Source organism: Stenella coeruleoalba, assembly GCF_951394435.1.
Source record: "Stenella coeruleoalba genome assembly, chromosome: 4".
In the NCBI taxonomy this organism is placed as follows: Eukaryota; Metazoa; Chordata; class Mammalia; order Artiodactyla; family Delphinidae; genus Stenella; species Stenella coeruleoalba.
The window spans coordinates 9,182,194-9,200,077 of NC_137149.1; the positions used below are offsets into that span (position 1 = coordinate 9,182,194).

The 17,884-nt window shown below is 33.3% G+C and overlaps 1 protein-coding gene across 1 annotated transcript in view; it reads left to right on the forward strand.

Moving 5' to 3' along the window:
• LOC307185561 (uncharacterized protein) overlaps positions 1-17,884 on the forward strand; it is a 189,224-nt gene that overhangs the window by 138,470 nt on the left and 32,870 nt on the right. The window lies entirely within an intron of this gene.

Consider the following 17,884-nt stretch of genomic DNA (forward strand, 5'->3'; position numbering starts at 1 on the left):
TTCTTAAATTCCATATATATGTGTTAGCATACAGTATTTGTCTTTCTCTTTCTGACTTACTTCACTCTGTATGACAGACTCTAGGTCTATCCACCTCATTACAAATAGCTCAATTTCGTTTCTTTTATGGCTGAGTAATATTCCATTGTATATATGTGCCACATCTTCTTTATCCATTCATCCGATGATGGACACTTAGGTTGTTTCCATCTCCGGGCTATTGTAAATAGAGCTGCAGTGAACATTTTGGTACATGACTCTTTTTGAATTACGGTTTTCTCAGGGTATATGCCCAGTAGTGGGATTGCTGGGTCATATGGTAGTTCTATTTGTAGTTTTTTAAGGAACCTCCGTACTGGTCTCCATAGTGGCTGTACCAATTCACATTCCCACCAGCAGTGCAAGAGTGTTCCCTTTTCTCCACACCCTCTCCAGCATTTATTGTTTCTAGATTTTTTGATGATGGCCATTCTGACTGGTGTGAGATGATATCTCATTGTAGGGAAGACCTATTTTGGTAGTGCATTTTCTGAACATTATGTCTTATACAAAGTAACAACTCAGAAAATATTCCTAAATTGATCTTAATAGAATGAATTGATATAAAACTACATATGAATGTCAATGCACTGAAGGAGACAAAAGATATGACTGCTTTTTATAATTACTCTACAAAAACAGATTGCCTCTCTGAATGAAATTTCAAAGCCAAAAGTAACATGTGACAATTATCATATATACTAAATTCCACTTGGTGTTCAACAGTTTCACATCATTGCTATTTGATTCATTTAATAAATAAAAATGAAAATAGAAATGCCTGCTGCTTTGATCATTCTTTGCAAAATATTTAGCTTATTTTCTCAGGTCCTTGATTTACTCTGAGCATTTATAAAAAATGATTTCTGCATTCAATTGCTTTGGAAAATATGCTGTTATAATTTAGTCTTGTTAAATTAGTGTTTCCAAGTGTTGCTATTTATCTCAAATTTGCTTGTTTCCTTAGCACTTCTTCATTTAAACAAAAAAACAGCTTCTTTTATTCACTTATTTAAATTTTTATCTATGTAGTGCCAAAACATAAAACTTTAACACTTTTGAATTGATGTAGGCTGCTTCCAAGTGAAAAATATGCACGTAAAGGGCAAAGCAATTTATTCCTCATCGCCAAAGTTTAAGTTGAAGAGAGGTGGGAAATACTACTATTTTGTTCAGATCTGAATAAGCAATCTGACCACATAACAACAAGCAGCCATCGCTGCTCTACACAGCGATCAGGCCAGCTCTTGTTCAGGACACACACTTTGGAAATCTTTAAAATACGGATATCTTGGTGAAGAGGTATTCAAAAAAGTTCCCATTTTTAAAAGCTGTCCTTGCTTTAGGAACACATCAGAATTGTGCAAAGGTGACTTTTTTCTATTGTTGATCTCATTTCCAGCTGAAGCATTGCTAAAGGGAATAAAAGATATACCAGGAAGCAAGCTACTTGCCCTACAACATTAGTATAGTCTTTTTACAAGACAAATATCTTGACCTATAAGTTTCTGTGAGGTGTTAGGTTACGGAGGGGAGAAATATCTTCCCCACTAGTTCAAATATGATATAAAGGAATCCTGAGTATGTGTATAAAATGTTATTATTTTCTCAGATTACAAGAAAACAATAAATAATGTCATGAATTAGGAGTGATGATGACACTCATCATCATATAAAGTGATTAGGCTATATCATCTTCCAGATTTGTTTGTTTTAATTTTTTACCGTTTTGATGTGATTACTTTCAGCCAATACTAGGCAATCCCATAGTCAATTCAGGATTATGCAATTATATATACTGTACTCCCAAAGCTATTTCAGAGTTAATAATAAGCCAGAATTACATGTTCTATATGCACCAAAATTCCTTCAGAAGTCCTGACTGAAAAAAGGCTTTAATCAGCTTAGTTGACTTCAATGTTTTTTAAATAGGCAAAAGACCAAGAGAGTCTTATGAAACTGCTATGTATTCATATCAAAATGTTTCAGAAATGCACTGCTCTTACATATATAAAAGGCACTTTGGTTGCACTTTGGAATCAAGGCGTTAAAATGTACATCTTGTATGACTTTAGTTTAAAGGGCTGTCAACTGTCCAGGCAGCTGCAGTACAAAGCTAGGCAAGTCTTTAATCTTCAAAGAAAAAAAAGTAAAGAGAATAAATTCAGCTATTAGCTTGAAGGTAAAAACAAATGAAAAGAGAAGGTGAAAGCAAACAGCATTAGAGTTACTTAGTTTTCTTATTAGAAGTGTGAAATTATATTATCAGTGTATGGTAAATTATGCATGTGTGTGTGTGTGTATATGTATATATAATACCATTTTCTAAGGATGAATTCCATAATAAAGTAAGTTATTATTAACACAGAACTGACTTATAATTCTGAACATTTAACTAAAATATCTATTTTGAGCATATTTAGATTACGTCAAGGTTGATTATTTGATTTTTACTTGTGAAGAGAAATAATTTTTCACTTTTATAATTGACAGAGCTCTTACATAGTTTTGATACAGATGGTAAACTATTAATAGTTATATCAAACATTAATTTTGAAATCCTTGTGATAGAGAGTCCCGGTTTCTTTTTAAAGATCTTTATAAAGATCTTTAGGTCTTTACTACACTATCAGATTATCCTACTTTTTAAAATTTATTTATTTCTAGCTAATTCTTTCTTTAGATTCTAAGCACATGCTTTAGATTACCTTAGTAGCTTATGCATTAAAAACTTTGTGCTGTACAGTACATCCCTGTCGCTACTGGGAACACACAGTACAGCACAGGGAACTCTACTTAATATTCTGTAATAATCTCTATGGGAAAAGAATCTGAAAAACAATGGATATATGTACAGGTATAACTGAATCACTTTGCTGTATACCTGAAACAAACACAACATTGTAAAAAAACTATACTCCAATATAAATAAAAATTAAATAAAAAACTTTGTGCGGAAGATGTTCCAAGATAAGCTAGTTTCCTTATAAATACTGTCTATTATGTTGGTAATCTTTTTTCCCAGTTTCTTCTTCAAATTTAATATTTCTACATTTCATCATAATGTATGAGTACCTTTGTTTGCAGTTTTAATTTAAAAATTGATTTTATTAAAGAAATACATATGCATAGAACTTAATAAATAATTTCATGAGGTTACTTCATCCCCTATACAAATTTTTATTCCTAGACACAGGTTATTCCAACATATTTAAATAACATGTTTAATAACTTTTTTGCTGTTCACTGAAGAGTTAGATGGTTGGATGGTTGGATGGATGGGTAGATGGATGGATGGTTGAAGAGAGAGACAGACAGATTGATTTTTGACCAAAGTAAAGTTTAGTTCTCTTAATTTTATCCCTAGAAGACTCAAATATGCACTCCAAATTTTTTTCTTCACATTCATCAAGTACAGTTAAATTACATTTTTTTACCTTGATCTCCATGATAGTTACAGCAGGTATTTACATTTACAAACTTTTATTGCGCTGTATACATAAAATATGTGCAATTTGCTATAGGCTAGTTATAAATCAATGACAGAGAAATCAGTTTATGAGTAAATCAAATGGCTTGCTTTTAGTGAACCTATATGTATCCCCAAATAATCAACTTTTACTCTCTTAAGTGTAAAGCTAACCTTATATTAAAAAATTTTAGAACATTTAGTAATAGTCTTCAGTTTCCAAATTTAATTTCTCCAATTTCCAAGATAAAAATGTATTGCACAAAGTTTTTCGTGTTCTTTTAATGACTTACAGGCTACTCTCCTATAGAGCAAATAAATATTACTTCCTTATTAAAAATTCTTTCAATACTCTTCATTCTTATAAAGTTCAAACAACTTAACATGGTACTCAATATCATGGTCTTTCTGCAACTGCAAGCCATCCTTTTTTTTTTCTGTTCCACTGGTCATACAAAGAGATAAATATACAGTCATAGGACATTACAGAACAAATGTGGGAAAGGGTCCAATCTACAAATGTCGCTACATCCAGCCCAATAGGTGAGAATCTTTTACTTATTTTTTAAGCAATTATTTCACAATTACAAAAACAATAAAAAAAATACACTAAAATTCAAACAAAAAAGTAATATATAGCAATAATTGAAATAATAATTTTATTTGCCATGTAAATATACTCCCTAGAGTAATTATTGTTAGCAGTTTGGCATATGTATTGTATACCTTTCAGACTGTTCACTATGCATTCACAAGATAGATGTACACACATACACATATTTCGTTTTGCAACCTTAGCTTTTCAACAACAGAAAAAGCCATTCATACATTTCTAGGTCGCTGCTACCCATCAACCTTCTTCTGATTAATGGCTCCAGTGTCTCATACTATGACCAGAGCATGCTTTATTTAATAATTTCTCTATTTATGAATATTTATTGTTTTTAGCATCAAACGGTCTTAGGAATTTTTTCTTCAGTACTAACTGCTAAAAGTTCTGTGGTCAAATTCTTAACCATTTCCCAAATATTTGTGCAGGTTTCCCTAATTCTTATTTGTATTTTTAATGTCTCTTCTGAATTTCTGTATTAAAATACCTCTTTCTTCCGTTCAATATATTTATGTTTATATACAATATTAGTAGTGAGTTCTTTGTCAGCAACTGAGTTTCTAAAACACTATTAAACTCCTAGGAAATGTATGTTGATGTCAAATATAAATGAATAAATAAATTTCTCATCATAAAGTTACCTTTATTCAACTGTCAGATAAAATGTTTTATTCATTTTCTCCTAGTTGAGACTGTCAGAATTAACCACTGTTTTATTATTTTTACTTTTCACTTTATGCATGTCCCGGTAATTTTTCTCCTCTGTTTTCCTGTGATTCATGTATTCATTCTGAACCGGTCAGGCCAGATACCAGACAAAGCAGGCTGAGTCAGGTTGGAAAACTCTCTGCCTTCAAAGTCTTAAGTGTGAGAGATAAGAGGCAATCACACAGCTGTGTATGTACAACTTTTCATATATTTTATTCAGAAAATCTAGAGCACTGTAGTAATATATAATGAGGAGACCTAATTTAATTTATCACACAGTTACCATATCACGCAGAACCTTGCATGTTACATTTTTTGGTCTTTCTCTTTATAACACTGAGATCAATTTAAGGTTTTTACAGTAAGGTGACATGCTCAGATTTTCACTTTGAAAGATAACTCTAGCTGTAATATATATAGTAAAAAGGATAAAAATGAATGTAGGGTTGTAGGAGGATGTTGCATCAGTACAGGAAAGATGGTATGGTAGCTGGGTTACAAATAATGAGGATGGAAATGGAGAGAAGTTCATGCATTTGGAGTGAAACTGGCAAGACTTCATGTAGGATTGAATATGAGGCTCTAAAGGAAAATGAATTGGCAAGGATTGGCTCCACCTTTTGCATTTTGGCTTCAATATCTGAACAGATGAGAGAATAAACATTGGTTGAGTGGAAAAGATAATGAGCCCAGATATGTAGGTGAGTTTTGGGCTCCTGTCACACATCCAAGTTTGTAGATGCTGCATAAGCTAGTTGGATATGCTGGTGTGGAATTTAGCAGGTTCTCATATACTTGAGAGGTGTTTGAAGACTAGAAAACTCCAACTTCAAGAAGTAACAAAAATCAGAGTAATGAAAAACGATTAATGGAACATAATTTGGTATGTGGGCAAAATGAGTTTTATAATTTTAAAACTATAGGTTTTTTTTTCTAAAACTTACCACAGATAAGTAATTATTAACTAAATCCACATAGAACATGCAGAGAAAGTTAAAATACTGTTTTAACATGTCTGAATTTTTGACAAAGACAATTCAGATTTAAAGCTTTGAAGTTTATTGTTATTTGATCTGTTTTCAGAATAAGCTTTAGCCCATCTTATGTAGTCACTTCCTTATTACTTTGCATCCCATAAATATAATGGATTTGTGAATACAAAATGGCTTTAATCCTTGGTACAATACGTTGGTGGAAAAGAAGAGAGGATTATATGACAGAACTTGATTTAGAAATTTGTGGATGACTCCATTTCTATGTTAACTTTTATTTGAGAACTAAATCCAGATAAGGTCAGTCTCTATTTATTATATTTCATGTAGAATAGTATTTCAAAGATACATTTCTCAAAGCATAGCTTTGATGCTTACTCTGAATCAGCAGAAAGGCACTTTATTCAAAGTGTAAAGTATGCTTTCACTTTTGTTATTTCTGACTGCTGTCTCATGCTATCATACCCCTGCAGGGAAGCATCATAAACCTATGACTTGTCCAGTAGGTAATAATGCAAAAATATACATGATAAAAACTGCCAAATAGATCCCCAAAAAGTCAAAAAATAGACACCAGCCTTTTACATTGTACGATTTTCTACACACATACAGTTTCCATTCAAATTGTTGATCAAGTTACAATAATTTGTTCAAATTTAACCTCAAAGTTCCACATGAGTCTACCTAATATTTAATATCAGAAGGAGGTAGTTTGTTCATTTAAGGTTTTATTCACTTAGATTTCTTCAAGTGAATTTTAATGTAAATTGTATTTCGCCTACAGGAATAGATTTCCCATCTTATTAAGTGATTCCATTTTAAATTTCAAATAGGAAAAAATACAATTAACCCTTATTCAAAGTAATAGGATTTATATTTAAAAACATGAGTCTCCTCTTGAGAAGAAAGCTTTATGCTTTTCCTTAAAAATTATATATATGAGGTCTCCAAGAGAAGAGACATCAGCTAACATCCTTAATGTTCTGATGTACAAGTTGTAGATATGATCAAAGTCTCAGTTATTTGAATTTAAAAATACACACTGTGAGATTCATAACAGAAAATCTAGAGCTGAATATGTTAATAGGCAATAATAATAAAAGTGAGAATGTATTCTTGGAATAAAAGGGATAAAGAGTCAATCATTTTTGTTTTAAGTCTCTCTGGCTGTCTAAAAATGACAGAGAATTCACTTTTCTTGAAGAGGACTGTGAACATGAAGGGTTAGAATTATGGGAAAATGAAAAGCAAGAGCAGGCAGTGAGCAAAGCTTTACTGATTTGCATTCTACTTAGAATTTTCAGAGCTCATTCTACATAGAATTATTCCTGCTATCTTTGCAGTCTTTTTCTCTGTGTTACTAAATTCTTCTAAATATCTGTCCAACTCCTCTTTTAATGCCTGCAAAATGCACCCTCAGTGGACGTTTTAAACTGACCTCTGTTATGTTTGTGACAGAAAATACAAACATAGATGATTTGAACAACTCAAGAAGAAAATAATGTCTAACACTCTACAGTGTTAATGAAAATAGCCAGAATGCAGCTCATAATATATTCATCCATTCATTCACTTAACATTGAAGCCAAGCTCCACATCCCAGGCTCCATTCTAGACTCTTCAGATATATTGGGGAGCTTAAATTGTAGCATGATGTAGAAAATAATCTTTATGATATTTCCTGGATATATAAGAGGCAAATATCATAATAATCCCTATAGTGACTAATGTAGCTTGCCTTCAGTAGGTAAGCTTTGGTAGGAGCATTTTCTCTATTCAGGTACCATTCTGAGTTCTTCAATGTCAGGTGACTGCTGTCACAAAGAAAGGAAGAATATACACATTTGCAGACATATGTAGTGAATCTGTGTATACTGTCTCAAAATCTGTGCAGAAGTACCAGATTACATCCAGTAATGATTATTTGAAATACTAATTGAAACCATTTTATAAGTCCTTGCTTTAGATACATTTGGGCTTTTTTTTTAAGGTTGTCATCTCTTTTCACAGTCTAAGACAGTGTTTTGTATGAGAACATTGAGGACAGATTGCATGGTGCAGGGGGTGGGAGGAAGAAATATTTGGTTGTATATATTCTTAGGTTGTTCCTGAGGCTTGTGAAAAGCAACAGGAAAGAGGAATCATGAGGACAAAAATCTTAAAAAAAAAAAAAAACTATTTACAGTGTCAATAAAATACAGCATGATGCTCTGTGCTTTTGTTATGCTGTAGAGAAAAATGTTTATGAAGACATAAATTATGTGAACTGCTGAGTTTTTCTGACAATTTTTATTTCTTTTACCTTGCAAGTATAAACAAGATAAAAGAAATATTACTCTTGTTATTACTGTAGCATTGGCAGGGATGGATCTTATGAATATTATTGCAACTCAAATTCTTGTGGTTGGCCAGTGGAAGAAAACTGATCAAGTTCAGCTCTTCAGGTTATACAAACCAAAGAAGTAAGAGTTACTTTCCCTTCACATCATCCTTCTACTTAATTAAAAACACACTAAAGTAACCTCATTTATCTGGTGATGATAAGCAAATTAACTCGCACAATAATAAACATTTTACTGAATGCTTTTCAAGTGTCTGCATCATTTGGTAGTGATCAAGACTGAAATTCACAAGACAATAGACAGTTATTTGAGTAAGATATTGTATTAGATGATGTTGGTACCCTACCCAGATCTCCATCCTCCAGCATCTGTAAGTGCTAACGCTAATGCTCATAGCTGCCCCCTTTCCTAAATAATTGCTTCTGCCAGCAGAAGCCACCTTTGTTGGGAGGTTACACACTCACCCATCTGCTCTGAAGGCAGTCTCTCTATCCAACGAATGGATGGTATAAGGGTATCTTTGCTTCAGAAGGGCAAAACTCTGCAGTAGGGTTTATATTTCAGAGGTCCCTTCCTTCTCTGTAGACCAAGCAAAGGCTAGATTTGATTCAACTTGATATCCTTGGTTGACCCCTCACCCTTATTCTTTACCCACTTCAGATTTTTTTCAGGAAAAGCACTCCCTTAATATGTCACTGGTACCCAAATCTCCTTCTCAGATTCCGCTTCTAGGGAACTGAACTAAGACAGATATTATGAGCTTTTGAAGTACTGCACACTTGTACCTTCAAATAAATTACATAAACTGTGGGCATGGAACACTTTCTTAGGCTTTTTCTTATCTTCTTTCTTTCTTGGTATGATGACGTGAAGATTACTCAGGAATCACCACATATCTGACTTACTCATAAAGCACGTGTTCTATGATGTGGTCAGCAATTTTTTTTTTTTCCTGTAAAGAACCAGATGGTAAATATTTGGGGGCCTTACTGGTCATAATGTCTTAGTCATAGCTACTCAACCCTACTTTTGTAGTGTGGAAAGACCATAGATAATCATAAGCAAATGAATGTGGCTCTGTTCAAATAAAACTCTACTGACAAAACAGAAGACACCTGGATTTGACCCCAGCTTGCTGACCCATGTTCTATGATATCAACCCAATTTACTCAATCTGAATCATCAAGGTTTATGCCTTGGTACGTTTAATGAAGGATCAAAAGTAATTCTGTTAAAATCCACATTTTTTGCTATTATGTTTTATTTCCTCTCATTAGCTTTATATTTTGAGCACATTTTTGTCTCTTTTGTATTCTTAAATTATAGTTTACTGTTATGCTGGTTGTTAATGTTTTTGATACTATTTTTCTTTAATTATTCTTTTATTTTTTTCTGCTCTATCATTAATCTCTGCTCTTTGCTCAAGTTTTCATTCTTCTCAGCTCTTGGTTGTTCTTGCTTTGAGAAAAAGATAAAATCCCCCAGGAAATATGATGGTGTAGGTAGGTTAAGAACTAGCTGGAAGATTATTCTACCAGGAAAAAGAACAAACTCTGCCATGTTTTGTTTATGGTATACAGTATTCCACCTGCCCCCTTCCTGTGTTTTATGGATCAAAATTATTAATTCTTTAAGGCAGCTTCTAGGCTTATAATACAATGACATGTAACCTCTGATTGTGTTATATTAATACAGTAGTTTAGTACAGAGTAGGTATCAATAAATGTTGGATTAACAAATTCATCATTAGATCACTCAACCTATATGGTTTCCTATTCTGGGGCTGTTGATTTATGGGGCCTGTCTTCCAGACCATTCTTTCTATCAATAGGATGTAAGGTTAATATTTAAAAACAATTTTTTAAACTCTTCATTTATACTCAGAAGTCAGTCATCAATATCCTTATCCAAAAATATGCTATATAAATATACTTTATTCCAGTTTCCAAGAGCTCTTAATTGGATGAACCATTATTTCCATTACTGCTACAGAGGCTTGTTCTTGGCAGATTAATTTGTAAATAAACAGGTTCTATTGAGAGTTCATTATTTTTCATTTCACAAATACTATTGGTCTTTTATTGGTAATGATGGTGCACTATACATTTTCATATTCTTTGTAGCTAGACATATGCTATTATATTGATTGTTGTTTGGAATTCTGAGATTATGAGAAAGCTGATAGTCTTTTTGTCCTCCTCCTCTTCATTTTCCTTCTCCTTCCTTTTGTAAGATGAAAGTTGCAGAAGATATCCAAGATGATGATATAAAACTAAGGGAAATAGTTCAGTGAAAAAAACAAAAATTCTAATTCAACTTCAAAAGCATGCCTGTAATTGTCACTTGAAACCATTTAGCACAATTGCACCATTTGACATCCTTAATACCTTCTTTCCACCAAATCATTTTTAAGCTTCTTGATGGATGTTAAATTATTAAATAAAATTATTTTATATGTCTTTCTAGTAGCTTAATAATTTCTTCTCAAATTAAGGTCAAACTAAATACACCATTGTATTAATGTTTGCCTCATAATTCATATATTTTAAATATATGGATATGTCTAAGCTAATGTAAGAATCAAAGAAATCTGAAATAAAATGGTATTATAAAATCTTGCAAGTCAGTCTAATAACTGCATGCTTTTATGATACAGTGTTTCATATAGTGAGCTATTTTTATGTTGTTCACTCACTAATTTATTTCCACAACCAAATACATATTGACGACTATTTAGATGTTACTTATTTCAGATGCCAACATTTTGAGAAGGAGGTAGGAAATACAAAGATAAATAAAACATAAGTTCTTCTCTAGAGGAATTTAACATCAGAGGGAAAAACAAAGATGAAAAAGAAAAACTCCAAACTAAGGCAGAAATGAGTGACTGAAAATATTTACAAATAAAAGGCTATGAAGGTTAAGGTATTGAGGAGAATGCACAAAGTTGAGAAATCAAGAAATCTAGGGGCTTCCTTGGTGGCGCAGTGGTTGAGAGTCCGCCTGCCAGTGCAGGGGACATGGGTTCGTGCCCCGGTCCGGGAAGATCCCACATGCCGCGGAGCAGCTAGGCCCGTGAGCCATGGCCGCTGAGCCTGCGCGTCTGGAGCCTGTGCTCCGCAACAGGAGAGGCCACAACAGCGAGAGGCCCGCGTAACGCAAAAAAAAAAAAAAAAAGAAATCTAAAGAAAGCAATGTTTAAACTTCATCTAGAAAATGAGTAAGATTTCTCCAAGTATTGTTATTAAGGAGGGCATACAAGGTAAGGGTGACCCTAAATTAAAGCACAGAAGCAATTCAGCCTGAAACTTATTAAGAAACAATGTTAACATAGTTTGGTATAAAATATACATGGACAAGGATAGCAGTTCCAGGATGGTGGCATAAGAAATTCCACAGACCCTCTCCCCCGAGTTACAACCCTAACTGGTGAAAATATGGAAAAAAATATTTACAATCTCTTGAAATTGTTCTAAGGGCATACTACACATGGAGAAACATTTATTTAAGAAAACCTACTACATCTCCATGAGAACAGTGAGAGTCTTGTGTCATTTGAGCCATGACCTGCCCTGGTCTCCCCAGCAGAGCCTGACAGAACCTTTATTCCAGGCATGTGCAGCCAAGAAGAGTGACCACCTCTCCCAGCTCCTAATCTAGGGCTGTGGTTTCTCCTTGGGAGGGGTAAGCCACCACCATTCCACATTCTACTCCCCCACCCTCCATCCTGCTCGATGTTACAGAAGCTCAATTCCAGACAAGAGCAGCAGAGACGTCCAGGGCTCTCTTCTTCTACCCATCCCTCCCTTGAAAGATGAAAGCTCTACTCTAGAGGCGGTAGGCCAAGAGCTCTGGTCCCTGATCACTCTCACTGCCAGCTCTTTTGTAGGGAGGAGGTTCCACTCTGGGACAGGAACAGGGGCTACCTTCCCCTCCCAAATGAAAAAAAAATCCGATTAAAAAAATAAACAAAGGATCTGAGTAGACTTTTCTCTAAGATGATTTACAAATGGTCAATAGACACAAAGATACTCAGTATCATTAGCAATTAAGTTATTAGGGATCTACAAATTATAGGCTTGCCATGTGAATCCTAGGTACTACAAAGTTGGAAAATTACAATGTGATTAAAATGCAAAAAGACATAAATATCATCCGAAACTTTCAAGAAAGATTCATAACAAAATATATTTATCTTTCTTAGAGCATGTAAGTAATTAGAGAACCCTGAAGACAAATGTCGCATGAGGGAAAGCTTTATAGTTATGTTTATTGGAGACTTACAAGGTGACTAAGAGCCAGGCAGGTATAGAGAGGGTCCTGGTATATTTAAAACCCAGGTACAGGCTTAGAAAATTGTGAAAAAGAATTTGGTATGTAGAAGGCCCAAAGGAATACTGGTGAAACTTAGAATTCATATGAGTCATGACAAAAATTAATACTGGTTAGATAGAAGATAGACAGCCAGATCATGAATGTCCTGTAATGTCCATAATGCCTTGTCACTTTCTTGGCCTTCGCTTAGTACAAGTAATTATTCAGTAGCTGGATAACTACTTGCTGTGTCTTACATATAGTTTGTCTGCTGTGTACCCTGCACAATTGGTACAGTGTCACATGCATGGTGAGCACTTAGTCAACATGTGCTGAATTAATGAAATAATGGCTCTCGATATGTTTTCCCCACATATAGGACCTACATAATTTATATTTTGTGGAGGGGGTCACAAAATAGAGACATTAAAGACTGACTTTTGCTCTATATCATCTCTCAAGGCTTTGCTGAAAGTATCTTTATGTCCATGATTATACAACTATGTGATGTGACTCTCTAAATAAGATGGGTCAAATTACCCTATAACTAGGCCTCATGTGAATACATAATAATATATAATATGAATATGATGGAATGTATATTCTTTAATTCAGTGACTAAGTGAATGCAAGCATTAAATAGATATTTATTCTCCTTATATCTAAATCAGAATTATAATGATCACAGCAGTATTTTCATATGGGCTTGAAAAACAAGTTTATTTTCCAGAATTTTTTCAATAGCACAAAATATTATGTGTGGTCACACTGTATTAGTCTATAAAATCATTTTTTTTAAATCCTGTATTGTATCAGCCAAAAATGAAATTTAAATGTGCTCTCCAGCTAGATGCAGCTGTTCCCTGGCCCATGTTCTGTATACGATGGTTTGTCTGATTTGAATCAATAACTTCTGCTGAAGATAAAACTGGATTAGGTGGTCATACAATGTTGAGGACCCTGGAGGGAAAATACTTAGCAAAACAGCAGTTCTTTCACCTGCATAGCCTGGGAAGCCTGTAAAGCCTCTTCAAGCATCTGTGAAAGCTAATTTGAGCAATCGATCTATCTTTCTCTCTGTGTGTTTCTATGACATCTATTAGCGTAGTTTTTATGTGTTTCCATGACATTCATTAACACTGTGTGGAGATGCACAGGCAAAAGCCTTTTAGAATAGGAGAAAAGTAGGTCTCTCTTTCCCTATCCATTGGTAATGTATTAGTTGAATGAAAGTGTTGATCAAGGTGGGTGGAAAGAAGGGGAATTGGATGAAGCTGGTGAAAATGTACAAACTTCCAGTTATAACGTAAATAAGTACTAGGAATTCAATGTACAACATGATTAACATAATTAACACGGCTCTATGTTATATATGAAAGTTAAAAGAGTAAATCCTAAGAGTTCTCATCATGAGGAAGAAACTTTTTTTCTGTTATATCTATATGAGATTATGGATGTCACCAAACTTACTGTGGTAATCATTTCATGATGTATCTAAGTCAAATCATTATGTAGTACACCTTAAATTTATACGGTGCTGTATGTCAATTATATCTCAATAAAACTGGAAGAAAAAAGGTGTTGATCAAAGTTTAGTATACGCTGTTTGATTGAATTCCTTATGAAAAAAATACTCTTGGTAGGCCTAATAATTTGATAATGGAATTAATTAAATTAAGTTGGATTTTGTAAGAGAGTTTTGTAAGCTTGGCTAACCATTTCAAAAGTGACTCATACCATGCTTATAATAACTATAGGGTCATAAGATTATGGTATTCTCTAGTTAGAATGTATGACCATCTTGAGCGAGATTAAGTTTGATAGATCTTCAAAGTAATTGACAACAAACACTTTCCTATTTACCAAATATTTATCGCATATTTTAGTGTTTTCAAAGTTATATGCTCTTCAGATATTTAGGATTGTTCCAAGAGTAATCTTAACATCCATCAACGTAAGTTACAAAGAACATCAGACAGAAAAAATGTGCATTTTCATTTTGACTCTGCTGCTGATCAGCTTGGTCACATTGAATAAGTCAGCCTGTCTTCTGGGACACAGTTTCTTCCCCATATAGTAGAGAGTTTGGACTGGATAATCTATACACATTTTTCAGATCCAAAAGTTTATTTTGCTATAAGTATTTCTAAACATTAAGTAAGAGTTAAAATACTTTGTGTGAATTTTGACTAAAGATGAAGGGATAGTTACTTTTCCTAGGTAGGCAGTCCTCCCCCATTAATTTATAGGTTGTTTTTAAAACTGTGAGTGAACAGTGAGTGATATCTTAAGAGAAAGGCATCAGTTAGATTGGTTCTGGGGAAAAATCCCCTTATAATCTTTATTAGCATATAAGATACATTTCTGTTGTGTTCTCTTTCCTTCATTTATAAATTTTCCTCTTTAAAAGTTTCAAAGATATTTGATGCCTTTTCCATCTTGTAACAGATACACAAAAAGGAAGTCTGATCCTACTCAAGCTCTTTGGACCAATATTCCTCAATTTTTTTACCTACAAGTAACATGTCATTTTAATCCCCAAATGACTAACAACGATAGCATTTTAAAACTTTTTTTTTCTTATTTGAGCCCCAGAGAAGCAGGTTTTCTCTATTCCTTAACAAAGTATATTCAAATTAAAAAAAAAAAAAGAATATAAATTCTCATGAGGTAGTTATGGTATGATATAAAGAGAAGTCTCTTATTTGGTCTCCATCCTTTGTTATAAATTACCTTTTGGGAATCAAATAGCCTAAAGCATGGTTGTTTTACCAGTTCCAAATCTTCACAGATGAAGGAAGAATTTTCATGTGGTAAATGGGCAAGGAAGTCCCTCAGACTAACTGGACAGGATTGTGCAAAGGCTTCCTGACACAGACATGTAGGAAAAACAAACAAACAAAAACAAAAAAAACAGCCACTGTCTTCAGGGTGTTCACAGAAAACTCTAGCGAGATAGTACTAATATACATTAAACAATCAACGGAATAATATAAGATTAAGTGCTGAATTGTACGTACAAACTTTAAATATTTCTGGTCTTAGAAAACAGCTCCAAGTTAATTTTTATTTGCATCTATATATTTAGTGTGATATCTGTATTGATTATTTCCATGCTGTCTGATAAGTATCCACCAGCCACATGTAGCTATTTAAAGTTAATTTTAATAAAATTGAGCTTTAAAAAAATCCTTAATCACACAACTACATTTCATTTGCCACATGTGGCTGTATATTGGACAATACACCCACCCCCCAAAAAAACCACAAAAACTTCCATTATTGAAGAAAGTTCTTTGGACTTGCTTAAGTAATTAAAAATAATTTGAGAAACTAATAAAGATAATAATAATTAAATAATTGAGTATTAGATGAGATAATATATGTAAATTGCTTAGTCCAGTGCTTATCATAAAGTAAATGTATAAATATATTCCTATTGTCATAATGTACCAAGTAATATATAGGGTGAGTGATTTATGTTAACTTTATTAGTAATCATTGCATTATTATGTAGTAGGAAATTTGAAATACATTTTGTAGATATGGAAATTAGGCTTGGAAAGACCACTTAGGTTAAATCCTAGGCACAGACTGGGGTTGGAACCTAGATTTTCCTAAAATAGAAGCTCTTGTCCCTTTCCCTGGGTTATATAGTCTCCCTAGATTAAAAGAATGAGCAACCACCATACATCTGTTTTGAAAATGACAGAGGAATAATATACTATTGAGCATCTCCTATCGGCCAGACTTTTCTTATATTAAATTTAAAAGATCATTAGAATCAAATGAGGTAAATTTGATGTTCTCTAATTTAAAGATTATTGTTTAGACTCAAGAGACTGTCACTTCATAAAATAACACAACTAATTTTTACAACTGTATCCAACAACACAGTTTGTTCCCTTTTCTCAGCTTTATTCTTTTTTTTATGTCTAATTTGTTTAATTTCTTTAAGGTCTAACATTTTCTCATTGTGTCCAAATATTTCATGTTACGTTTGTGCTAGTACTATGCCCAATAGCAGAAACCAAATACACGTTGTATACACAACAGAAATGAATTCAAATGTATACGTGTGGGTTTATTTATATATGTATATATACATACACATATAAATTTTGTGTGTTTGAATGAAATATCAACTACAGAGATAAATATATCAGTCATTTTTTAAATGGAATGAAGTGCCCAGTAGTTTACTGAAGTATTGTTTAGAGTTCCATAAATAAAGACAGGCTATTTGCATTGATGAATATGAAATGTGCTAAGATGAACAAACTCCAGACATAATTATTAAATGAGAGTGACAGGAAATAGATTAAAAACTCCAGAATGTTCTTTGGATGCAAGTTAAAAAGAAAACAGACATATTCAGCTAAACAAAATGCAGATGAATATCTGTTACATTTTTAATTTTTGTAAGTTTATGTCAACATATTTCAACAGTAGACGTCAATATTTTAAATTCACAGACCAGTGTTTGCTAAAAGATACTTTCATGATATTTTTATAACACTAACATCTTTTGCTAGAAAATATAATGAAACGTAGTATTAGTGAAAGGGAGTTATAAAAATGTTACTTGTTTTATATTAAGTAATTATATATTTAGAATGCTTCCAAAGATGAACATTTGACCACTAATATTGACCATAATGGTCATGCCAGAAAGCTGGTGTTTGAGGGGTGGCAGTTTTACCTATATCATTGACCAGCCCTATATTTTTCTCCTGTATCAACCACAAGGGCTGGTCTCAAAGAACAGTCTTCTGGTAGGCAAGTCCCCCACGTTTCTCTCTCCTTTTAGCAACCAGTTTGGAAAAAGAAGCATGTGCTTTTAGCTGCTCCATTCATGCAAACCTTGCACCAATTGTGTGGGAAGATCCTAACCTTCCCACCTTGCTCTGCTTTTAGCCTGTTTAACAATTCCTTCCCCAGTAATAAAACCTTTGGACAAGTTTTTCCTTGCTTTGCATTTTTGCCCTACATCTCTTACAGAGTTTGTAGCCTTGTGAGGAAGAAAATTGTAAGTTAATTTATTGTGTGCCAGTTCCTGTGTCTAGCAGATAAATTTCACATTAAAGCGATTTTCTAGTAAAAAAGGATATCTCTGGGGACACATTTCAAATAGACCTTTCTTACAGCCTTCAAAATTATGAACAGAAATAGAAAGCTAAAGAAATTAATTAGCAAACTTAAATCCTGATGTATACAGACAAAGCTACTGCTAAAACAGGAAAGTAACAGTTTACTCCTCATTGCCATTCCTAGTGGAAGACAAAATTTCTATTGTATCTAAGTAATTATTGACACATAAAGGATTCTTTCAGTGTGCCTATAAAATATTTGCTATTTATAGTTATTTCTCGGTTAAAAAAGCTTAAGAATTTTATAGGTACTCTGTTCA